The 25,264-nt window shown below is 50.5% G+C and overlaps 1 protein-coding gene across 48 annotated transcripts in view; it reads left to right on the forward strand.

The window, feature by feature from the left end:
• SORBS1 (sorbin and SH3 domain containing 1) overlaps positions 1 to 25,264 on the forward strand; it is a 237,765-nt gene that overhangs the window by 19,503 nt on the left and 192,998 nt on the right. The window lies entirely within an intron of this gene.

A 25,264-nucleotide genomic window follows, 5' to 3' on the forward strand; every position in this document is an offset into this window, starting at 1 on the left:
GTGTGTGTGTGTCCTTCACCTGAACCTCACACGCCTTTGAACCAACGGAAGGATTCCTTCAGACCAGAGGTTAAGACCAAAGGCGTTTGACAGGTGGAAAGGGCATAGGAAGGAGGGGGAAGATCAGAAGCCACAGAAATAGAAGACTAAACTCTAGGCGTGGCCAAAAGGCTCTTCCCAGGCCTGTAAATCCTCGCTACCATTTGCTGACTGCTCTCGGTGCCAGGCAGTCTTTGCCTGTCACTTTGTGTAACTTCCGTGGCCTTCCCATGGGGTAGGTGCTGTTTTATTGCTTCCATTTTGTGGATGAAGGCACTGAGGCTCAATGCGTCTATGACTTCCAGAAAGCCACAGAATTAGGCTAGAGCCAGGGCTCCGACCCAGGCCCACTCAATGGAGAGCTCTGTCACTAATCCCTGAGTTCCAGGGGCCTGCACGTAGAGGACGCATGGAGCAGCACATTTGGGGAGGCCACCCTTCCACTGTGGTTTGCAGCAAGGGGTGATTTTACCACGAGGGGACATTTGGTAGTGTCTGGAGACCTTTTTGGTTGCCACAATTTAGAGGGTGTTATTGGGATTTAGTGGGCTGATACCAAGCATCCCCTAAACGTCTTACAGTGCACACAGCATAGTCCCCCCCACATCAGAGGGTTATCCCCTGTGAGCTTTTGACCCTACCCTTTGGGGACCTGGTTGTATTTGTAGCCCTCAGAGAGCAGGGTGGGGGAGGGTGAGGAAGGCCCATCTGAAGAACTGGAGCTGTTCCTGCAGCTCCAGAGACTTAGCTTGTCCTTTAATGGATATTTACAACTTGTGTTCCTCCTACACTGAGCCCTGAGGGCTGCCGGGTGGTGGGTGGAGGCTGAGACAAAAATTCCAACAAGGCCCAAACCGTGGTGGCCCAGGGCTGCAGGTGAGAAGTGGGCGGGGTCAAGCCCCGTCCCTGGGAATTGATTGAGGTATTTCACTGTGTGTAATAGATATAAGAACTCAGAGCCAGCTGTTTGTACTTTTGTCCCCTTTATTAAATTACTGCTGTGACTACGCACCATCGGAAATGTGTGCAAAAGAGGTGTTCCTGCTCTCCATACGCCGATACAAATGTGCTACCTGCCAAGCGCCCCTATTCCTAGTGACTGTTAGCCACTTCCAGTCGTCCTGTGCCTTTAAGGGAGGACTGCAGACAAATCAGGGGAAGCCCCTGGACCCTTGGCTTCTTCTGCAGAGCTTTTCCTAATGGCTTTACCCGAGGCAGCTGGTGGCTGACGGTGGTGGCTGGACGGGTCAGGTGGAACAGCCTGCACCTGGGGGCCACCTGAGCACAGCACACGCTGTCCTCCCCCTGCTGCCCTCCCCCTGTTGCCCTTCTGACTCCCTCTTCCAGTCTGATGTGGCAAAGGTGTGCTCTGTGCCCTGGTCAGCTCACCATGGTGGACTTGGCCTCCATATCAGTCTGGCCTGGTAGTGCTGGTTTGGAGCTGACTCTCCCTGACCACACACACACATGCTTAAGGCCCTGCGTTGACCCCACTGCTACTCCCTTCTCATCACCTGGGCCTCACCCTGGGCTGCGTTCACGGCCGGTCCAGCCAACCGTGTCACCTCCCTTCTCCAATGCCCCGAGCTCCGGTGACTCCTGTGGTGGTTTATCCAGCCATTCATGCTGAGTCTCTCCTGTCACTTTCTGACCCTGCCAGTGGCCTTGGATGAGTCATTTAACCTCAGAAGAAGCAGCGTAGCATTGAGTCTGGTGACTTCAATTCCCTTCCAGCATCAGTGTCAACAGTCACAGTTGTAGGACCTGTTTCTCTAAGGTCAGTGGAAATTCAGGTTTCCCTCCATAGAGAACCCAGAATGAGTTGTCAGTCAACTCTTCAGATTGAATGTTAGTCCCTTTACTTTTTTTTTTTTTTTTTTTAGATTTATTTATTTGACAGGCAGAGTTAGAGAGAGAGAGATAGATCTTCCATCCACTGATCCACTTCTGAATGGCCTTAATGGCTTGGGCTCTGCCAGGCCGAAGCCAGGAGCCAAGAACTTGCTCCAAGTCTCCAACGTGGGTGCAGGGGCCCCAAGCACTTGGGCCATCTTTTGCTGCTTCTCTACGCACATTAGCAGGGAGCTTCCGGGACCCAAGCCAGCATCCACATGGGATGCTGCGCATCACAGGCAGCTGGTTAACCCGCTATGCCACAACACCAGCCCCACCACTTTAATGTTAATTCCTTGCTCAGCAAATGTGGGTTGAGGGCCTCCTCTCTCCAAGCATGTGTGATCAGTTCAGCAGGGCAGTGAGAAAGGTCTTTGCTCTCAAGGTGCTCTCAGCTTTGTGTCCATTCACAGCCATAAAAGGTTGGCCGTCTGGACAGTTATCACAGTTGCTCATGCAGGTGTGCACGTACACACACACAAATTAGTGTTTGAGAAGTGAAATATTTAGTCTTATTTACCATGCACATGTTGTATAATATGTAGTTTGTTTTTTTGTTGAATGAATGTAGTAATTAATAATTTGTGTTTTAGAGGAAAGGTAGGATTTTTTTAAAGATTTATTTATTTGAAAAGCAGAGTAAGAGGGGGAAGAAGAGAGGGAAGGGGTGGGAAGAGAGAGAGAGAGAGAGAGAGAAAGAGATCGAGATCGAGATCTTTCATCTGTTGGTTCACTCCCCAAATGGCAGCAGCAGTCAGAGCTGGGCCAGGCTGAAGCCAGGAGCTAGGAGCTTCTTCAGAGTCTCCCACATGAGTGCAGGGACCTAAACACTTCAGCCATCTTCCATTGCTTTCCCAGGCCTAAACAGAGAGCTGGATTGGAAGAGGAGAAGCTGGGACATGAATTGGCGCCCATATGGGATGGTGGCATTGCACCACGGCTTAACCCATTGCGCAACAACACTGGCCCCAAGGGTAGGATAAATAAATGTTTATTTGGAAGTCAGAGAGACAGAGAGAGATTATTCCATGTGCTGGTTCACTTCCCAAATGACTGCAATGGCTGGGGCTGGGCCAGGGTGAAGCAAGGAGCCAAGAACTTCATCTGAGTCCTGCACATGGGTTGCAGGGTCTCAACTACTTGAGCCATCATCCATTGCCTGTCAGGCACCTCAGCAGGAAGCAGGATTGGAGGTAGAGTAGCAGGTACTCAAACCATGCACTTGGGGATATGGGATGCAACTATCCCAAGTGATGGCTTAACCTGCTGTGGCACAAATCTAGCCCCAAGAGTAGGATTTAGACCTGGGTAGATGGGAGAGAGGGGCACTATAGCCTGGTGGGGAATGTGGGTGAGATGTAGTCAGGAGGAGGAAATGTTCAGAGATAGCTCAGCCTGGGGCAGGCTGGTCACCTGCATTCATTGTGATGGACCATGTGATAGGGCAGGTAGTGGGATGGTCTTGGATTTAAACTCCGCTGAAGGATTGAGTTTATCCTGTGTAGTCGATGATCTCCCATTCAGTTTCTCAGGGCTTTGCTGGTGTGGTGGTTAATAGTGCCCCTTTCCCTCCCAAGAGATGGACCATAAACCACATGGCCCGGCAAGTTTCAGGGCCGTGTGGAGCCCTGAAGGGCTTCCCGCTGGGTCACGGTCAGGTGGCTGCTGGAAGGCCAGTGCCCACCCTGTGGGGGGGGGGCCTGGCGGCAGGAGGAGCTCCAGCATCCTCTGAAGGGAGGAGATGGTCCCGACGCCGGGAGACGCCACGTGTGGACTCTCCAGTGGCTCCACGGCGGCCCTTCCAAGTTCAGCATCCTGGAGAAGCGTTTTGCAACTGGAAGTTATGACTGATAAGAAAAACTATTCACATGGTGCCCGTTTCCTGAGCAATGAAAAGTCGGAGAAGCTTCTGCCCAGCCTCCCAAAGGGCCTGGTGAAACCCGCTGGTATTCTCTTGCCTAAACCCCGTCATTGTTCCTTGGAATTTCAAATAGGTTATGAATGTGCTTGATGTCAGGAAAGATAAATCTGTGAGGAGGACTGGAGTCAATACATTTCCTTTTTAAGTAGAAACAATATGAAGGGCTTCCTTCAAGCCCGAATCAATCTCACTTTGTTGCCATGCTTGTGCAAAACCTGAGCTGCTTTATGTCTGTTTATATTCCCCCGACGTCCCCCGTCCCAGCCGGCCCCGCCGGCCCCGCGTGGAGTCCCAGCCTTTTTAGGCCATGTACGGCTCGCTCCTCTCGGGGTGTTTTCTTGTACGCTGCAGTCAGGGTTGTGCTGTGAGTGGGGATTTCGTTTTATAGCCAAGTGGCCAAGTGCCCCCCAAGTGAGCTCTCTCTTTGTCTAGGAGAGTTGGAAGGCTCAAGTTTTTCTTTTTTTACCCCTGTTCCCATTAGAAGATTATTCAGTGCAAACATGGTGCATCTGCACCTGCGGTTTGGAAGTGAGAAGTCTATGAAAGCATGGGCGTTAAGTTTTCAGTCTCACCCCTGATGTGTCCACTCTGCTCTCTCCTCCACCGGGCCCCTGCCAGTTTGCCCAGGACAGCTCCAGTTGACGTTCTTTGTGGCTTAGCGGATCAGTTAAATATTACCCACAGATCGGTAATCAATTCAGTTTGTTCCTGTGTGTCCTCCCAAGATTTCTCTGTACAAGTATGTGCATAAGCAGAGAAGGTGACACGTTGCTTTTGTCACTTAGCAGTGCATCCTGGGAACTCCCTGTCAGTCCGCATGGAGTGTTTGCATTTTGCTAACCTGTCTTGGGAGAGTGGTGTTTGCAGAGACTGGCAGGCAGCTGCCTTTGCCTTGATTTACCAATTTAATAGCTACTTAGGGGTTGTTTCTGTTTACCTGAGAAGAAGTGAAAGGCTGTGGGAGATGAAGTCAGCCTTCTTTGGAAAGTCCAGTCCAGCAGCAAACTCATCCAGTAAGCATTTATTAGGCACCAGCTGTATGCCTAACATGGTTCTAGTCACTTTGGGTGAGCTCAGCCTTCCCTTCATTTCCACTTGTTTAAGTCCTTCAAAGTCCAGCTCAGATGCCTCACGCCTTCATGAAGGCTTCCCGGATTGACTGGCCAGGATTTTTTTGCATCCCCAGCCACCCACTGATTTGTCCATCGTCCATCTGTCCGTCTTTGCATCCATCCATCCATTCCAGCGAGTGTCCAAATACTTCCTCGTGCCCGGATCTGTGCTAGATGCTCTGTGTCCTCATGTTCCGCGTCCATAGATCCAGCCAACCTGTGGATCGAAAATATTTGAAAACAACAACACCTGTGCTGAACATGTACAGACTTTCTCTTGTTATTGCTTCCTAACTGGTATAGTAACTCAGTTCTCTATATAGCATTTACATCGTACTTGGCCTTATAAGTAATCTCAGGATGATTTAAAGTAAGGAGCTTGTATGTAGGTTCTGTGCAAACCCTGTGCCATCTTGTATGAGGGGCTGGAGCACCTGTAGGTTTTGGCATCAGTGAGTGGTCCTGGCGCCAGTCCCCCATGGATACTGAAGGCTGATTGTATATAAAGCTGAACAAGAGGATGAACTCTCTTCTCAAAGAGACAGAAACAGATAAGTGAACACAAGGTAGCTGTGATGACCAATCTTAAGCCCAGGCTGTTGAGGAAGCACAGAGCAAAGGGTGGCTGATCACTGTGGTACATGGGAGGGCCTGGGAGGCTTCTGGAAGGAGACTCCTCTAATGAGACTTGCCTTTTTTTTTTTTTTTTTTTTTAAGATTTATTTATTTGAATGTCAGAGAGTGATCTGTCCATCCATCCATCCATCCATCCATCCATCTGTATTTGCCATCTGCTGGTTCACTCCCCAAATGGGTACAACAGCCAGAACTGGGCCAGGTCAAGGCCAGGAGCCAAGAACTTCATCCAGGTCTCCCATATGGGTGGCAGGGACTAAAATATCTAAAATATCTGGGTGGCAGGGACTAAAATATCTAAAATATCTGGGTGGCAGCATCATTTGCTGCTTCTCAGGTGCATTAGCAGGGAGCTGGATCAGAAGCAGGGGAGCCAGGACTCCAACTGGATGCTGTATGGGCATTGCATATGGCAGCTTATCCCACTCTGCCACAAGACTGGTTCCTTAAGCTTTCTTTGTACTTTTAGTGTATTTCCCTTATCTTCAAGTCATCTTCATCTCTGGCCTCTTCCCCTGGACTAATGCTGTTTATTTAATAGCCACTCAAGTATTTATTGAGTGGGGGAAAAGGTCAGATGAACCTAGCATTAAGGACATTAATGTCAAAAAGAGCAGGTGAGATATTCTTTGCTGCTCTTGGCTTTCATGGTTAATCTAGGCAACTGATCTCCTCAAGGGCCCCTGTAAGTTATGTCTGCCCCTCCCTTCAGTCTCCCTGTGTTGGTGGCAAGCAGTCTCTATCCCTGCTCCATCCATTAGCAGTAGTGTAACAGGAAACCCACCATCTGTGACACTGGAGCTGAATGAAACAGCTGTGTGAATGGGAACCCCAAGTCCCACCCTGTCTTTGGTCTTGGTTTCCCTCCTGGCAGGAGAGAGGCAGTTGTGATACCTTAGGATCCTCGCACTTCCGAGCATTTCAAGAACAATGATTTCAAGAATCTGGTGGCGCGTCCAGCTCCTTTGAATAACTCTGGCTTCCTTTGCAGCTTCCTGGTGCCACAGGGACTTGTCAGTCCAGGAGAAGAAATGGCCAGAATGGAAAAAAAAAAAAATGGTCAGGCCAGTTGGGCCAGTGCTGTGGTGCAGCGAGTTAACACCATGGCCTAAAGTGCCAGCATCCCATATGGGTGTCGGTTCGAGACCCGGCTGCTCCACTTCCCATCCAGCTCTCTGCTATGGCCTAGGATAGCAGTGGAAGATGGCCCCTGCCACCTGTGTGGGAGACCCGGAAGAAGCTCCTGGTTCCTGGCTTCAGATCAGTGCAGCTCTGGCCGTTGCAGCCAATTGGGGAGTGAACCAGTGGATGGAAGACCTCTCTCTCTCTCTCTGTCTCTCTGTCTCTCTGTCTCTCTCTGCCTCTCCTCTCTGTGTCTAACTCTTTCTTTTTTTTTTATTTTTTATTTTTTATTTTTTTATTTTTTTGACAGGCAGAGTGGACAGTGAGAGAGAGAGACAGAGAGAAAGGTCTTCCTTTGCCGTTGGTTCATCCTCCAATGGCCGCCGCAGCCGGCGGCGCGCTGTGGCCGGCGCACCGCACTGATCCGATAGCAGGAGCCAGGAGCCAGGTGCTTTTCCTGGTCTCCCATGGGGTGCAGGGCCCAAGCACCTGGGCCATCCTCCACTGCACTCCCTGGCCACAGCAGAGAGCTGGCCTGGAAGAGGGGCAACCAGGACAGAATCCGGCGCCCCGACCGGGACTAGAACCCGGTGTGCCGGCGCCGCTAGGCGGAGGATTAGCCTAGTGAGCCACGGCGCCGGCCCCCTGACTTTCAAATAAATAAATAAATCTTAAAAAAGAAAAGAAAAGAAAGAAATGGCCAGGCCAGGAAATTGACCCTTTCATAAAGTTGAGAAGGGCTACTGGGAGGGCAAGGGTGGCCGTGGTGTGGCCGTGGGTCTCTGTGCTGTGGGATGCAGTACACACTGCCTGAAGGTCGAGGCAATGACTCCCGTTGTGCAGCTGGCAGAGGCAGCCTGGTGTTGGGTGGTGTGGGAGAGGCTTTTGGCCACATGTTAACAGAGGGCTTCCCTAAACTGTGCATACTCCCCTCGTGGTTGCTCTCATCTGTTCTTATTTCTGCAGGAGCTGGTCACGGGAAGCAGGGAGGTGGGATCGTGTTTTGCTGGTGCTTCCCAGGCCTGATGCTCAGAGTGTTGACTGTGTGCCTGGCGCTGCCCTGGGCGCTGTAGATCCTTTTAAATTGGAGCATAAGAAACTCTTGCAGTGCGTGATGAAAGTACAACCTTAACACATTCCTTAGGTTATGCAGGCTGTGTCCAGGTATTTTCATCTGCAAGGAACTGACCCCAAGTCTGATGAGCTGTTCACAGGGAAATTCATTGTCTCTGAGACAGGGGTGGTTTCGTGGGGCTGCAAGGTGAGCCACGCCCTCTGGGTTGACAGTTTCAGTGGCTCAGCAGTGTCACCAAGGCGTTGCGTTCTTCCTGTTTCTGCTGTCCTTGGCGTTAGCTTCATTTGCAGCCTATGATATGGTGGCTGCAAACATCTCAGTCAGACCCCGCCTGCAGGGGGAGAAGATGGGTATGGACTGAGTGTGGCCCTCTCTCGCAGGAGTCAGGAAGCTTCCGGGGACACCTCCAGCACTCTTCCCATCATGCCTTCTTGCTGAATTGAGTCACGTGCCTTCCCCGAGCCAATGGCTGGACCAAGAGTATGCTTCCGGGAGAGGAGTGGCACCTGAACAAAATGGAGGCTCTGCCAGGAAGGAAGGGGGGGCAGCAAGCAGAGGCTGGGCGGTCACGGGGGCTCAGTGCACAGGTGGCTCCCAGCCCGCACTTGCAGAAACACGGCCATACATCACTGTGAGCCAGCAGGGTTGCTGGCGAGGTTATCTCTGCTGTGCAGATGGGGAAATGAGCCCAGGGAGGGCTGCTGACTTGTCTTAGATAACACGGGCGGAGGTTCTGGGGGTTGGGAGTGACGGGATCGAGTGTTTGAGAGGCCTTTTCTCGCCAGGGGAGCTGTCATTCTCTTGCTGTCCTGAGATGTCCCAGCAGCCCCGTCATCACTGAGTTCTGCTCCCCACAGTGGTTCACGGCAGGAGGCCTTCCCCCGAACACTTCCTATAGGAAGACTTCTCAGGGCGTGAGCAAGCTAGGTTGTCTCCTCCTACCCCACCAGGATGACTGTGGCTGAAAGCAGTTGGCATCACACTCCTGTCTTGTGGGGCAGGCTACCCGTGCCAGCCCCATGCCAGTCATTGTGCACACATTATCGGAAATCCTGGCAACAACCTCTTGAGTTAGGCTTGATGAGCCACCGTGTATGGATGGGGAAACTGAAGCCTGGGAAGGACAAGTTGACTGTTGGGGGTGGGGCTGCCCACTGAGGTCAGAGCTCCTGCTTTGCACTGTGCTGTGGCTTATCAGTGGCCACCAGCCTTGCTATGCCCCTGAAGGAAGGTGCGTATGGAAAGGGGCTTAGTGCAAATGAGTTCCGAAGCAGCTGAATGTTCCCTATGGGAATAATTCTCAAGACCTTGGGGAAAATATCCTAAACAGAAAAAATATGACTCAGGAAACCTGGTTTGTCATAGGTTGGCTAAAATGTGAGTAGGAAAACCTCTCAACAACAGTTTTGATGGTTGTTGGCTTTGAAAGGGGAAGGCTGCAGTGGAGAGGGCTGGGCTGGGGAGGTGAGTGAGTAGAGGGTGCAGAGTGCAGCAGGAAGGAGTGCCAGCAGGAGCCTGAACACCTCGCTGTGAGCCCCTCCCGCCATGTGACCTCCAGCAAGGTGCTTGGCCATTGGGGCAGCTTCTGCAAGTGTCCAGTGGGATCCAGGTTGCGGAGGGAGCAGAGAGGCAAAGGGGCGGAGCAAGCTTTGCCGGCTGTCCAGGGCTTGCAGAGGTGTGGCGTGTCTGGGCATAAGACTTGGCACCCAGTGTTCTAAGCTCTGGGCAGCCCTACCTGGCTGTGAGCTGTTCATTGCCCTGAGCGCAAGAGTGTGACGGAGCTGCCTGTGGGCAAATGTCTGGTTTTTACCTCTTCCCAAGGAGAAATCCCTCTCTAGAGCCCCTCTCTAGCCTGGAGGTTTGGAGTTCTTCCCTGGGCACCTGACCTGCCTCTGCCCCAGGAGCATTGTCTGGGAGCCCCACAGCCTTCACAGATGCCCATGGGGAGATAAAGTTGGTGGAGATAAGTGCCTTGTGCTCAGTGTGTGTGTGTGTGTGTGAGGTATTTAAGATTACACTCTCTTCTGTTCTTCCCACACACCTCCTGTTTATTGAACACTTTCTGAATATTGGTTGAGTGGCTTTTGCATGGCAAGCTGAGCTTAGCGCTGAGGTCTCAAAGACAACAATCGTTGCCCTCAAGGCATTGTCTAGCAGGTAAACAAGATGCTTACAAAGCCCTGTGATAAGTGCTAGTAGGTATGTACAGTGTCCTCTGGGAGAGCAAGGAGGGGACCCTTGGTGTGTTTGGTGGGAGGAGGTGTCACCTGAGCTGGGGCTAAGATGGGAGGGAAACGTGCCGGGTGGACCAGCCTCTTGGAGGGCATTCTATGCAGAGGGTGGGCAGAGCATGAAAACCTGCTGTGTGGCAGTGTGACACAGAGATGGATGGGACCCAGCCTGCCCTGCTGCTGCCCACACTCAGAGGTGAACAGGAAATGAGGTACAGGTGACCGTATGATAGGGCTGGACGGAGTTCGTGGCAACAGAGAGACCTGCTTAGCAGTCTTCCTCCTGGGGGACTGTGCAGGTTCTTTCATTCGTGAGGGCCCTGTTGAAGGAGCTGGCTTGCTGTCTGCTGCCCGATGTTGACCGTGCCCTTCAACAGTTTGGATGCTGCTGCAAGGCATCGATTTACCAGGTTTCTTCCTTGCACCCGTGTCCTCTGTGGCTGTAAGAAGATATCTGAGGCTGGGCACTTTATGAAGAGAAGAGGTTTATTTAGACCACAGTTCTGGGTTTGAGGGCATGGTGCCAGTGTTGTAGGCAGGCATACAGGATAAGATCGATCAGGCTTGTGAACTGGAAGGCCACTCCTGCACCACACCCCTGTGTGACCTCATGCCCCTACCTGACCACACCTGTGTGCCCACCGGCTGATCAGGCTAATTAACCACTCCCCTTTGGAAGTGGATTAAAGGCCTGGGACATGGTGGGCCCAGCCCTTTTTTTGGCCTTTTGCTGTTGTGGGCCACGCTGCCCTGTGCCTCCAGGGCGTGTGGCCTTCAGGCCACCCACCCCATGTTTCCTGGCCTGCATGCTCCTCCACGTGGCTGGCTCCTGGTGCTCAGTGTGAATCCAGATTTCCCTTTCTTTCTTAGATAGGGCCCTCACTCTCCTATGCATTTCTCCTACTGAATAAAAAGCTTAAAACTTATTGAGGCTGATGCTGTGGCGCAGCAGGTTAATGCCCTGGCTTGAAGCACCGACATCCCATATGGGCGCCAGTTCGAGTCCCAGCTGCTCCTCTTCTGATCCAGCTCTTTGCTATGGCCTGGGATAGCAGTGGAGGATGTCCCAAGTCCTTGGGCTCCTGCACCCACATGGGAGACTGGGAGGAGGCTCCTGGCTCCTAGTTTCAGATCAGCGCAGCTCCGGCCATTGCAGCTGTCTGGGGAGTGAACCAACAGATGGAAGACCTCTCTCTCTGTCTCTACCTCTCTCTGTAACTCTGTCTTTCAAATAAATAAAATAAATCTTAAAAAAAAACTTATGCTGCCTCATTCATTTATGCTGGTGTTCAGAATTCTCTGAATATTAGGCAAGAACCCACACAGGCTTATTAATATTGGGAATTTATTAATAAACACATGGTTGATATCATAATTGGCACCCCAATATTCTGATATCACCAGCATCTGCTTAGCTCTTGCCAGGAGGTGGGGGGAGCTTCCTGGCAGATGGCATCACCATGGCTAGAGTGGATGCAAAAGAGATCCTGTGGCAAGGTGGGAAGCAGGAGACTGTGGAGGATCCTGGCTCACTCTTTGTAACTGCTCACTCTTTGTAACCGTGGGAACTCACTCCTAGGAGAGCCTCATTCATGAGGGTGGAGCCCTCAGTCACCTAATTATCTCCAGGAGACCCCATCTCAACGTAGCTACATCTCAACGTAGGTACAATGGTCCATGAACCCTTGGGGAACACAGTCAGACCACAGTCAAACCTTAGCAGTTGGACTTAGGGAGTTGGAGTTGGGCAAGTCATTTATCTCTGTGGATCACCTGCCTCTCAGTGACCTGCTCTTTGAAATTCAGAGTTCATAACTTTCTCCCCATTCATGCAATGCAATCAGTCTCTTTAGGGGTGAGGCCTGGAGTTCTGCATTTAACGGGCACTCCAGGTGCCTCCTAGACATCTTCTAGAGTCTCAGAACTGAGGGGCTGCCCGATTTTAGCCTCCCATCCTTTCATCCCAAATCTCAGCCATGTGTTCAAGGAAACTGGAACGATGTTAGCTCTCTTGATGTTTTATCCTTGCAATGATATCCTTAGCAAGCTGGATCTTGCCAGTGTGTGCTTATGAGCTGTTCTGCAGGCTGGTTTTGATATTCTTTAAGGAGGAAAAACCTTGTTAACATGCACCCAAACGGGACCGTCAAAATCTGTGATCTGAATCGTTACAGCCAATACTCATCTCGGCTCCTCAGCACTGGCTTTGCACTGCTTGCCCAGCTCCATTTTCTGAGTCATTCTCGGCCTCCCGCGTTCTGGTGCGGTCATTCGTATTGTCTAACATCAGAGCCAAAGGTTGCAGCTTCTTTTTGATAAAAATGGAATCCCTGCTTTGGTTTCCACCTGCGCCCTTTTTGTAGTGCCCTCAGGAAAGGCTCCCAGTGTTTAAATGGCTGCTGAATATGTTCTTATTTTCTGGTATCATGTCTGGAAACACAGTTTTTAAAGTAAGTGGATAGGGGCTTTACATTTCTGCCTGGGAGTCTTCCCCAGTTTCTCACCCTTTCCCCTAAGAAGTCTCCTAATTGCCCCTGAGGTTGGTGACACTGAGAAGCCTTTGTCTAAGAAGCCCTCCCAGTCTGACTCCTAAGCAGTGGTTCTTAGCTGAGGGCTGGACCGGGAGTGGGCCATCATGAAGAAACCTTGACACCAGGTGTTTGTTGTAGGTCTTCAAAATTAAGAACTTTCGGGCCGGCGCCATGGCTCAATAGGCTAATCCTCCGCCTTGCGGCACCGGCACACCGGGTTCTAGTCCTGGTCGGGGCACCGGATTCTGTCCCGGTTGCTCCTCTTCCAGGCCAGCTCTCTGCTATGGCCCGGGAATGGGAGACCAGGAGAAGCACCTGGCTCCTGGCTTCTGATCAGCGCGATGCGCCGGCCGCAGCGGCCATTGGAGGGTGATCCAATGGCACAAGGAAGACCTTTCTCTCTGTCTGTCTCTCTCACTGTCCACTCTGCCTGTTAAATAAATAAATAAATAAAAATAAGAAACAAAATTAAGACCTTTCTTGATCTTGGTATGGTTTTGCTTTTTGGAATGAATCTGTAGACACAGAATTCTACTCTGGTAAATTCTGATGAGCCCTTCAGCATTACTCAGGCGGAGGAAAGCCAAAGCTGTCCTTAAACCATGAAGGTGTAGGTGGAAGTGTGCACCCAAGAGCGCAGGGCTGAGCATGAGTCTTGCCTGTATTCCCTGAGCATCTCATACAGGCCTCTGCCCACAGTGGGTACTCAGTAAGTAGTTGCCTGAATAATGGATTAAAAAAAAATAAACTAGAAATTATACTAGTGGAAGAGTGGAATTCAAAAAGTGGATCATTGTGGTTTTGAATTTGCCCTTGGTTCTTCCTCAAGTTTAATTTTCATGGAAATATCAATTAGATGCAGGATTAGTGCAGTGCAGAATGGCAGAGAAGGGAAAAGGCAGACGTTGTATGCATTTTAAGTATTTTGGGACATCTGTTGGTTGTTTGTAATTTGCCAGTCACTTCGTTAGAGAATCCTAGAGATTAAACCACAAACCTTTTCATTTTGTGCCTGGGGAAACTGAGGCACAGAAGTGCAGTATTGGTATACAGTTATGCAGTGAAGCTATTAGCCAAGGCCCAGGGAGGGTTCACAGAGCACCTCCCCACTACTGGCATATGCATGATGCAAATTCAGCTTTGCAAAGATGGTGCAGGTGATGGGGAGCCTTGGGGTGGATAGATGCTTTGTGACATTTCTGCTCCTTGACTGTTCAGCCTCTGCTTGTGTCTCTACAAGGACAGGGAGCTCACTATTCACAGAAGCTAAAATCAACTTAGGATTTTATGCTTTAGATCCTGTATCATTATTTTTACACACTGCGATTCATCTGTCTGTTGAGCACTGACCATGTTTTAGGTTCAGGAGAAATAAGCATAAACTAAATCGTCAAAGTTCCTGCCCTCTTGGAATGTAGAGTCTGGTGTACATGCAGTGGAAAGAAGAGTGGACTATAGAAGCCCTGAACATAAGCCAAAGAAGTTTATAGACAGGAAGAAAGAAATAAAGAAAAACAAAAGGACGTGAGAGAAAGAAATGAAGATTTCGTACCACTTATAGCCTGTACAAGCTCGGATAAGATGCTCGAGTATCTGTTCTCACTGCATTTTACAGCACACATTATCCCACTGGATTGTCCAGAGCAGTGAGAGTTCGCTGGGACAGTGTACCTTGCAAAACATTCATTGTTAATTACTAAGAGTACTTGCAGCTTTGCTTCTAGAGAGTAGTTCTTAAAGCTTGGTTCCTGGGCCAAAAGCATCAGCATCACCCAGGAGCTCGGTAGAAGGGCAAATTCTCCAGCCCCACATCAGCTCTGCTGACTCAGACACTTGGGGGTGAGGGAAGCAGAGGAACGGGCAAGACTCTGCCTTACAAATGCTCCAAGTGAATTTGATGCCTGCCCTTTGGACTAGAACAGCAATTCTTGTCTTCCCCCTGCCCGGTCCCCCTTTATAAGATTTATTTATATATTTGAAAGGTGGAATCATAGGAAGAGACAAAGAGAGATATCTTCCATCTGCTGTTTCACTCCCCAAATGGCCACAATACCTGGGGCTGGTTCAGGTCAAAGCCAGGAGCCAAGAGCTGCTTCTAAGTCTCCCATGTGGGTGCAGGGACCCAAGCACTTGGGCCAACTCTGCTGCTTTCCCAGGCATTAGCAGGGAGCTGGATTGGAAGTGGAGCAGCTAGAACTTGAACTGGTGCCCATATGGGATGTCGACGTTGCGGATGACAGCTTGACGAACTACGCCCCAACACCGATCCTGGTAGTTCTCATCCTTGACTGCACATTGAATTCACCCAAGAGGGAGGCTTTCAGAATTGGTTGCTGTCGGGATCTGGGGGCTGATTTGCACCTCAGCCAGGTCTGAGAGTGCTGCTCTGGCGACAGGGTCCATCCTGGAGGTTCCGGGGGTTGTGAGGCTGAGGAGCACAGATGCTAGAGGTACCTGGTTTGGTTTGAGTCCAGGCCCTGCCCCTTCCTGGCTTTGGCAACAGGACTCTGGCTGGACTGGACTGGGGCTGGACTGGGTGGTGATAGATAAGGGGCATCTGAAGGTGACGGTGCTCATCTTTCCTCTCAGCCCTCCTTTGTCCACACGAAGCTCTTCCTTCTGGGATGTAACTTCCAGCCCCTTCTTTGGAAATCCCCATTTAGCTCATCAGTTTGATAACATCTGTCATGACTGCAAATGCAAAGTAGACTTTCCATGTAATTGAGAACTGTGAAGCCACAGGAAGGAGAGAAGCAGCTCCTCAAGTAGTGGCAGGAAGCTCTGTGATGTATTTTTTAAGTGAATAAGTAGAGTGTGGAGCTGAATGTGTTGTGCTACTATTGCACAATGCAGGGAGAAGGATGACCCTTATTTGTTTATATATGCATGCAGTATCTCCAGAAGGGTACACAAGAAGCAAGCTGTATTGGTCGCCTCTGAGCTGGGGACTAGGTAGCTGCAGTAGCTCCTGAAATAGGACCTTTCCGCTGTGAGCAGTCGTGTGCCTTTTAAATCATGTGGTTGGAATCCATTTTAAAACAAAGTGCTTCCTAAGCTGAATCTTCCACGTGATCTGCCACGGCAGGGTGCCATGGGAGTGTTAGCGTCTTTTCCACGAACTGGGCACTGTCCCTGCTTGTGATGCTGTGGAGGGTTGCATTGCCATTGGCGCTGTGAGCTCCAGTGAATTGTGGTCAGTGACAGGCAGCACCTGGCTCTGTTGCAGGTGAGTGGTTGCCAGGCAGGTCTTGCAGACTCAAGGAAGTTTAGCACTGCCCCCAACCTGGACTTGCACAGTCGGCTTTGTTTTTGGCCCATAATGCTCAGCTGTCAGGAACGTTCGAATCTGGATTCTGTCATCTGTGGCATTAGCTCTTCTTCCCAGTTTTGTGCCATCTGAGAGTTTGATAAGCCTGTCTCTTGTGTCTCTTGTTAGTACAATCATTGTTAAAAGGACATTGTTAAAAGGACAGGGCGTGGCGAAGAATTGGATCTTGTGTTCGTGCTACCAGTTACCTTTCTCTTGCTTGTTATCAAGCCATTAACGGTGCCAGCGTGGTGCGTTTACTCACCAGACGTTTGTTGTGTGCCTGATAGGCGTTTGTGCCAGGCACTGTGCTAGGGCTGAGGGTGCACAGGGTAATAAGATGACCTTCCTGCTTGGAAAGAGGTCATCAGGTACTAAGGAGGTGGACAACCTTTCCTCTGAAGGCTAGATGGTAAATATGTATAGCCTTGTGCCCATACACTGTCCGTTGTAAATCATCAGCTGTTGTAAATCAGAGTTATGGAGTGGGTGGGGGGAGAGAATATCTTCCATCTGCTGATTCACTCCCCAAATGACCGCAACGGCCAGAGCTGGGCTGATCCGAAGCCAGGAGCCAGGAGCTTCTTCCAGGTCTCCCATGCGAGTGCAGGGGCCCAACCCAAGGACTTGGATCAACTTCTACTGCTTTCCCAGGCCACAGCAGAGAGCTGGATCAAAAGTGGAGCAACCGGGACTCGAACCAGTGCCTGCATGGGATGATGGGACTGCAGGTGGGGATCTTATCCACTATGCTATGGTGCCAGCCTCTGAGAGCAGTTCTGAGACTTTTATAATCAGTTAAATATGGATGAAAAAATTATATGTTGTTTAAAGAAGAATTGGAACTGCATCAAAACGTGGAAGGATGGCAAAAACAAATCAGTCATGCTCCCGCTCCAGCTCCATTCCTCTTAGCAATTTGGTGTTGCTTCTGCCAACAATGTGAAAAATAATCAAAGCCTATCGTCAGAATGGTCTGGAAGGGCTATGGGTTTATAGAGAGCCTGATGAGAAAGCTAACTGGTAAAGCTTTGGAGGGTGTTCTGAGGGTAGTGGAGGCAGAGAGGAGACAGGTCTACCTCAGCTGCACAAGAGATGGCTGAGAAAGGCTCCACAGAGCAGGGGGCCCTTGAGAATCAAGCAGAAATAGGGTTGGGAGGAATAGGAAGCAGAATTGTACCTAAGCTATGGCTACAACCATGTGCTCAGTGTATATGAAAAAACACTGCAAGAAAATGTCTCAGAATAGCACCATGGAAGGACTGTTAGTGGACGTGGTTTTATTTTTGCTGGTTTTCCAAATGGGTTTCTCACTTTTTAATAATTTTTCTTTATGCCACACATGCCTGCCCCAGTCCTCAGGAACTCGGAGTTGCAGAGCTTGACTGGCACCTGCCACACCTTCAGGGCTCCCTTGTTGATTCCATCAGTGGCGGCTGAGGATCAGGCAGAGAAGCTACTAATTCTCTGATAGACCAGCCCTGGGAGACATCTAGTGTTAGGTTTGGAATCTGAGCGTTCTAAGGAAGTCTTGGAATGCAACTTGAATAAAAACTGGGCCCACTGCTTCTTCACATCCCTGTCTGATGAGAGGTCTTTTGTGTAGCAAGAATTCATTATTTCTAAAGTGATCAAGTACAAAAATGTGAGGCAGTGGCTTTGGGAGGTGAGTGACATTGCTGGGGGCATAATGCAAATGTTTATGCCTTTATTTCTGGCCTGCAGATTTCCCACTCTCAGCATTCATTCCCCATGCAGAAGGGAGGGCGCCCAGGACTGGAGAGGCGCGCTGACATTCTGAAGTCCCATCCTGCTCTCTCCAGACCTGGGAAGGGACAGGTACAGTTGTCGGCTAGTCTTGAGCACAGATTTTGGCACTGCCCCTTAGCTTGCTGTGTGACTGTGGGCAGAGTCTGAGCTCAGCTTTCCTTCTCCATTAAGTTGGGATGATAAAACTGGCCTCAGTTGTTGTAAGGATCCTTTGGCTCTTAGGTGTTTGTAAGCACCAGCCTAATGCCTGGCCGAGCAACAGGCGCTCTGTACGTCATGGGGTATTTTATTCATGGTTCCTGTTTGACTGTTGGCACCAGCCTGGTCGATTGTGTGTCCTGGATGTGGTTGCACAGGAAAGGAACTCTGGCCCTGCATTTGTTGTCAGTGCTTTGCACTCCTGAACGGTGACATGAAGTTGCTGGGGTGTAAAGTGCTGGTGGGGTTTGTGGTCCAACAACATAAAATAACGTTTGGCAAATTTATCTCCAGAGATAGTTTTCCACCAAAGACTTTCTATGGCGTCCCCAAAGGGTGGAGTTCATGGGATGTCAGGTCTGTGTTTGGTGGCCTCATGTTGATGAAGGCTGTGTTAACTGGGAAGCGTTTCTATGTTAACTTCAGGGCTCAAGAAAGAATGTGTTGATTGAATAGAAAGACCGAAGGGGAATTAGGGGCAACAGGGCTAAGGAAGAGGAGAAAAGGAGGCCTCTCTGGGTTGATCTTGGGACTCTGTCAAGGCTTCCTCATGGGCTGGCGTTGTGGCTCAGTGCGTTAGCTACCGCCTGCAGCAACCACATCCCATAGGAGCACTGGTTTGAGTCCCGGCTGCTCCTTTCACTCTCTGTCTGTAACTCTGCCTTTCAAATAAATAGATTAAAAAAACAAAAACAACAGGTATCCTCGTCTTCCCTGTTGCTCTCTAAACTATAACCACACAAGGACCAGTCTCAGGATTTGGGAGGCCTGGGAAACATACTACCCTTTTTCTGTGGCACCCCCATTTTCACTTTTCTTTTTATTTATTTATTTGAAAGAGTTACACAGAAAGAGAAGGAGAGGCGGGGTGGGGGGGGGAGGGAGGGAGGGAGAGAGGTCTTCCATCTGCTGGTTCACTCCCAATTGGCCGCAACAGCCAGAGCTACACCGATCCTAAGCCAGGAGCCAGGAGCTTCTTCCAGGTCTCCCTGGGTGGGCGCAGGGGCCCAAGGACTTGGGCCATCCTCTACTCCTTTCCTAGGCCATAGCAGAGAGCTGAATGGGAAGTGGAGCAGCCGGGACTCGAACCAGCGCCCATATGGGATGCCAGTGCTTCAGGCCAGGGCGTTAACCCAGTGTGCCACAGCCCTGGCCCCCCATTTTCACTTTTCTACCATGAGATCCTCCTGAATCCCTGATTCAGTTGTTCTGATGAGATAGGGTACAGTTAGGAGAGGAAGTCATGCCCTCGGTGAGGAAGGCCTGTGGGACAGGGGGTCTGGATCCGAAGCCCCGAGAGAAAGGACACTGAAAGAGTTAACCAGCCGACACTTTTCAGCCCGAGATGAAGTCGTCTCCAACTCGACGTGCTGTATTCCTTGGTTACACTGAGCAGCAGGCTCTCGCACACTCTGTCCACTCAGCCTGCTGTTACAGATCAGCTGCGTCAGAGGGCAGGGCAGGACCCCCGTCCTTCTTCCCTGTTCTTGACTCGTCATGGTCTTCTAGGGACTGGGAAGACAGTGGGGCAGGCAGAGGGGGCACCTCGTTAGCTCTGAGGCGTGGCACACAGTAGGGGCTTAATAAACACATTTTCTTCTGTCTCATTTTCCCATGCCAGACCCATCCATCGTAGGCACAGATAGAATCCAGGTCACAGATAGAACTGGAGCCGCCCTTTGTGTGCGCTGCTTTTTAAAAAATATATTTGAATAGTAAGGTAGGTGGCAGAGTATTGGAGTTAATATATAAGAAATGCTTTAAGCATCTTTTTGTAGAAATGTCCATTTTAACAAATGTTATGGAGAGTGAAAAGCTGGTGGTTTCAGATCAGCCACCTGCGACCTTTCCTAATATGGAGAAGCATAGCTTGAGAGCCAACAGATTTGATTATTCTCAGGTCTGCCTGGGAGACCACCCTACCCCATCCCCTCGCCACCACAAATCCTGGTGTCTTCTCCCTCCCCCCACCCTTCCTTCTTCTCTTCCTTTCTCTCTCTTTCTCTCTCTTCTTTTTTTTTTTTTTCCCAGATTTAATATTTATTTGAAAGAGTTACAGAGAGAGAACCAGAGAGAGATCTTCCATCCACTGGTTCACTCCACAAATGGCTGCGATGGCCGGGACTGGGCCAGGTAAAAGCCAGGAACCTGGAACTCCATCCAGGTCTCTCACATGGGGTGGCAGGGCCTTAAGCACTGGGCCCATCTTCTGCTGCCTTCCCGTGTACATCAGCAGGGAGCTGGATCGGAAGTGGAACAGTCAGGACTCGAATTGGATGCCAGTGTCACAGGTGGTCGCTTGACCTGCTGCTCCACAATGCCGGCCCCTGTGGTAGTTTTTTTTAAATGTCTTTACAGTGTGCAAGTGTAATACTTTCTTTATTTGTAAGTAACTTAAGCGTTTCTGTTTCATGAAGATATATTCTATGTAGTTTGAAGGGTTTAGACATCTAGGAGCTTTTATTAGGAGCTAGAGGTGCCTTCACATTGCAGCTGGTGTTTTCTGTTGTGTCCACTTATCATTTGTCCATTGGCTTTTCTTGTTTTGCTGGGGACTGGGCTGTGATTTAGTGAGGTTTGGCTTCTTGGGTTTTGTTGTGTCTTTGAAGTTCACTGTTTCAGTGGGATTGCAGAACTCTCTTTTGAGTGGCCTTGCTAAGCAGGGCTGGAGGGGAGCCAGACCAAGGCTACCCAGTAGCTCCATGTTGGGATAACTTGACTTGAAGCTTTCTCATTCCAGTGGTCCCCTCTCTGCTTTTTCTTTGACCCCTCTTTAGTTTCCTTGCATCTCTCTACCTTCTTGCCCCTGCGATATCCTATGTAAGGTGCTAGACTTAGTGCATGGAGGCTTATGCTAACGCAGGGGGATGTACCTTCCCTTACTGCTCCCCTCTTCTCTTCCTTATATAGTTCAGGTTTTATTTGGGGAACATTTTACAGAATGTTTCTAGTTATTTCCTCTGTGCCTTGCCATACCTATATAGGTAAGTCAGCATAGAATTTGCAGTTAGTACAAAGGCTTGTGGGTCATCCACAAATGGATGTCAGCTCTTTGTGACTCCTATTTTGGTGTTGGCTCTGCAGGGGAAGGGTGCTGGGGGTGGCTGCTCATTTTTGGTGGGAATGAGCAGGAGGGGGTGACCGTGACCTTCACAGGGGTGGGTGCTGCCCAAGTCCAATGGGCACCGTTCTTTGGCTCCGGCTCTGCCTGTTGCTGACTTTGCACTTGGGCTGCTGGCTTTTGGCTTCCGAGGTGTCGTTTGTATTGGCTATGTAGCTTGTGCTGTTCCACAGCCTTTTCATCATAGAAATTACACAACTCAAACATTTTTGACCTTGTAAGGCTTTGTAGGAGAGACTGTAAATTCCAGATCACTCATACAGTGGTGCAGGGGCTGAAGCTAGGGAGAATCTGTTACTTGGACGGATGGCCCTGGCCTCTGCAGGCTGTCACTGCAGTTGATCTTGGAAATAGGTTGAACACATCCCAGGGGGAGCTGCCGCTGCACAGGAGACTGCTGACTGTCCACCCAAGAGGGACACAGACTTGCTTCTCTGATAGCGTGTGATCACTTTTCAGTTTCCTGCTGTTGGAAAGGAGGTTTGGATTTATGTAAATGCAGTCTTCTTTCCATTGTTGCTTACTTTTGGTTCATTCCAAGCCGGTTTCAGGGAGGCCTCGTAGAAAAGTCACTGTCTTCTCTCATTCCTGCCCTCTCTACCGGAAATCTCAGACTCCAGCTAACCTGCCGCTCTGGGGAGAGAGCTGAGCGACAGCATGGCTGGGACTGGGAAAGGGCCAAATGTGGTTTCCTGGTGGGTTTTGATTGGCAGTCATTTTTGGGTGCTCTACTGTACCAGGTCTCTCTGGCATAGCCATCTGGTCCACTCTCCTACGTACTGGAGAGGAAGCTGCACTGGAGCCCAGAGAGGTAAAGGGACTTCCCCTGAGTCCCACAGCAGTGGAAGAACACAGATTGTATCTGCGAAATGCAGTGTGTTTTGTACCGCGCTGTGTTGACTTTCTGAGGCCTGTGCATCCTTTAGAGACTGAAGAAAATTACACTGACTTTGCCCTCTGAGTCATGTGGCTCTGCTGTGACAGCCATGTGATCGTGAGTACACTCCTCACCTCCCTGAGGCTCATTTCCTCCTATGTAGAACGGGCACCGCACCTACCCCACTGGGTCCCGAGGACCACCCAGACTGTTCCCTGGTACGTGTAGACACTTAGTAAGTTGCAGCTGGCAGCACTCTTCTCTGTGCCTCGCTGCGGAGTTCCAACTGGGTTGAGCCTGGCATCATCTCTCCTCTTTGATATTGCAGTAGGGAGCACTGTGACAGACCCAAACCTGCCTGGATTCCTGTGCTATCTACTTAATTTGGCAGTTGAAGACCTGGGGATGGGTACCCATTGGAGGAGAGTGCATTGGCTGAGTGATACGGCAGAGGCAGATGGAGCAGGGAGAGCCGTGTGCTTCCCCAGGTAGCCCTGAGTCACAGACCTCCAGCTTGTGAGTGGCCTGTACTTACTCCCAGCCAGCCGCCCATCACCTCCTCTTCCCTTTACCTATTCCTGTTCAGCGGCTCTGCTGTGATTCATTCTACAAATACCCGAGTGCCTACTGTGTCCCAGGCACAGGGCAAAGTACCAGGGAAAAACACATGGATGAGCACAAAAAGACCTGGCCTTGACTTCATGGGGCTTGTGGGCTCAAAGAAGGGTAAAGCTGGAATCAGTGTCAGGCTGTAAAGCGGAGGGACTAGGGGCTGCTGAAGCATGTGTGAGAGATTTGACTGAGTCTCGAAGGCTGACAGAGAGCAGAGGGAGGCTGACGGGGAGGGGAGTGGGGGATGGCAGGAGCTGACCTCCTACGCTGCCCCTGGGCCTACCCGCCCCCCCCCCCCCCCCGCCTTGGTCCTTTAGGAGGCATTTAGTAGTTCTGCAGTCCTTCCTGGTGTAATAATTTCTAAGGTATGGCTAATTTTTTTTAAAGCTGCATAGGTTTCAGGGCAAAAATAGAGTATGGATGCTGCTTGTGGGTGTACGCAGTAGAAACGGCAGCCATTTGTTGGATGTGGACTGTGCACCGGACGCCATGTGCATGTGTCATTCAGACCTCTCAGCAGCCCTGTGTGTGTCGTGGTTTTCCAGCGAAGAAACTGAGGCTCAGATGCTTGGGCTTTCGTCTCCTGGTGGCTGATGATTAGAAACCTGGGATGTGGAACCTCCGGCCCATGGCCAAATGCACTTGTGCCCTTCTGCCTCTCCCTTTCACAGACAGATTTTTGTGGCTTGACCTGGGAATCTGACCGCTATCTCCATGTCATGTCCCTGCAAAATGCAGTCTGAGTTCTGACCTTCCAGGCTGTAAATGAACTTTTGGCACATGGCCTGTTTATCAGTTGAGGGTTGTTTTAATTCTGTGTCAGGCCAGCGTTGAGACTAAGTGGATCTGTCTCATGGTGGTTTTAAAGTCACTTTTTCAGTTCAAGTTCAGAGCTAAGGGAAGGTGGTCTTAGAAATAGTCTCTTGAGGAGAGTAACAGTGAACCAGATGAACAGAAAGTCAGCTTTGTTCCTGCTGCCGGTACTCTCCCTGTGGGCCAGGGGAGGGGGAAGAAATTGGTGTGGGCTGGTCACTTATAACTACTTGGAGTTAAGTCTCTGGCCCTCATGTGTTTGTCATGGAATGAGACTCTGGGTGAGTTTCTCCGAGCCTCAGTCTCCTTATCTGTAAAATGGGATAATAATGCTACTCTGTCTACATTGGCATTGCTGTGAGGTACAAATGAATTATACAGCCTGAGGATTAGAAGAGGGACTCCATAAGGTAATGCATTTGAGAGTATTTTGAGGCCTGTGTGAATCGTTTTATGTTTGATTTATCATCCTGTAGTTTTTTTTTTTTAATTTTATTTATTTATTTGAGATGTAGAGTTACAGACAGTGAGAGAGAGACAGAGAGAGGTCTTCCATCTGCTGATTCATTCCCTAAATGGCCGCAACGGCTGGAGCTGGGCTGATCTGAAGCCAGGAGCAAGGAGCCAGGAACTTCTTCCTGGTCTTCCACATGGGTGCGGGGGCCCAAGCACTCAGGCCATCTTTCATTGCCTTCCCAGGCCATAGGAGAGAGCTGGATCAGAAGAGGAGCAGCTGGGACATGAACTGGTGTACATGTGGGATGCTGGCGCTGCAGGTGGAGGCCCAGCCCACTACACCACAGTGCCGGCCCCCACCCCATGTTTCTTAAGAGCATCATACACTGGCTCTCAAAGTTCAGCTATATGCTAATCACCCAGAAGGCTTGTTGGGCCCCTCCTCCTGAATTTCTGACTCAGTGGGTCTAGGGTGGGCCAGAGGACTTCTCTTTCTAACCAGGTTGCAGGTACTGCTGATGCTTTTGGGCTGGTGGCTCCGCTCAGAGAACCCCCCTGGCACACAACACGTAGATGTGGGGCCCCTTGGCCTAGCTGCTGCCTCAGGCCTTGAGAGCGACAGGTGAAACCCACAGCCACTGGCCCTCAGAGAGGTGGGGGTGGATGTCAGTTCAGGGTGTGATGTGGCCAGACAGCTGAGCAGGCACTGGCAACGCTGGGTCAGGGGCTGCGATGTCTGCAGTGGGGTGGAGGCCACCTCATTGCCCGCTTGGATTCCTGAGGACTTGGGATGACCTCTGGCAGTCACCACTTCTTGGGGGCTGTGGTGCATGGGGCAGAAGGTACCGCTCGCAGCGTTCTCTAGGCCAGGCTTGGGTAGACTGCTCTGTGGAATGCCCTCATTCTTGAGGCTGACCCGTGTCCATCCAAACCCAAGCCCGTTTTGGCCCCTGTAAAGATCACCTTCTTGAGGTCTCCCAGGGTTGCCGTGAGGGGAGAGTGTCGCTGTGCGGCTGGGTGTTGATCATCAAGTTCTCTCTACCCTTCAGGAGTGCTCCTGTGACGTGCTCCAGCCACTCCCCCCGCCCCTCTGAGCCCGGGGGGTGGTTTCTGCATAATTCTGCCTCGTTCCTAACTGAAATACCTACACTTTTCCTCAGTTCCGTTTGAGAAGAGGCTAGCAGCTGTTCTCACACTTTTGGGGTCATGTTGAGTACTTTGTTAAAGATGCAGAGCCCTGGACCACATCCTCAAAGATCTTGATTTCTCAGTCTGCACAGAGCCCAGGGGTCCCAGGGAGGCGACCAGGGAGAACTTGACTTCTTTCTTTCTTTATTTTTTTAATCTGTGGACTTGTGGAGGGTGCTTCCTTTACTCCAGCCACCCAGGACCCGCTGCTTGCAGATCTGTCCTCACAGTCCATACGTGGGAGTCCTTGCTGCATACCTGAGGGAGGCAAAGCCATGTTCTGAAGAGGGGAGGGGCTTACTTAATGGTTGCTCTCTTGGACAGCCAGACTCAGTGTTTCCATCATGGCCTCCAAAGGAGGA

Source organism: Oryctolagus cuniculus, chromosome 15 (genome assembly GCF_051225735.1).
Source record: "Oryctolagus cuniculus isolate XC-2025 breed Fujian yellow rabbit chromosome 15, ASM5122573v1, whole genome shotgun sequence".
NCBI classification, from domain to species: Eukaryota; Metazoa; Chordata; class Mammalia; order Lagomorpha; family Leporidae; genus Oryctolagus; species Oryctolagus cuniculus.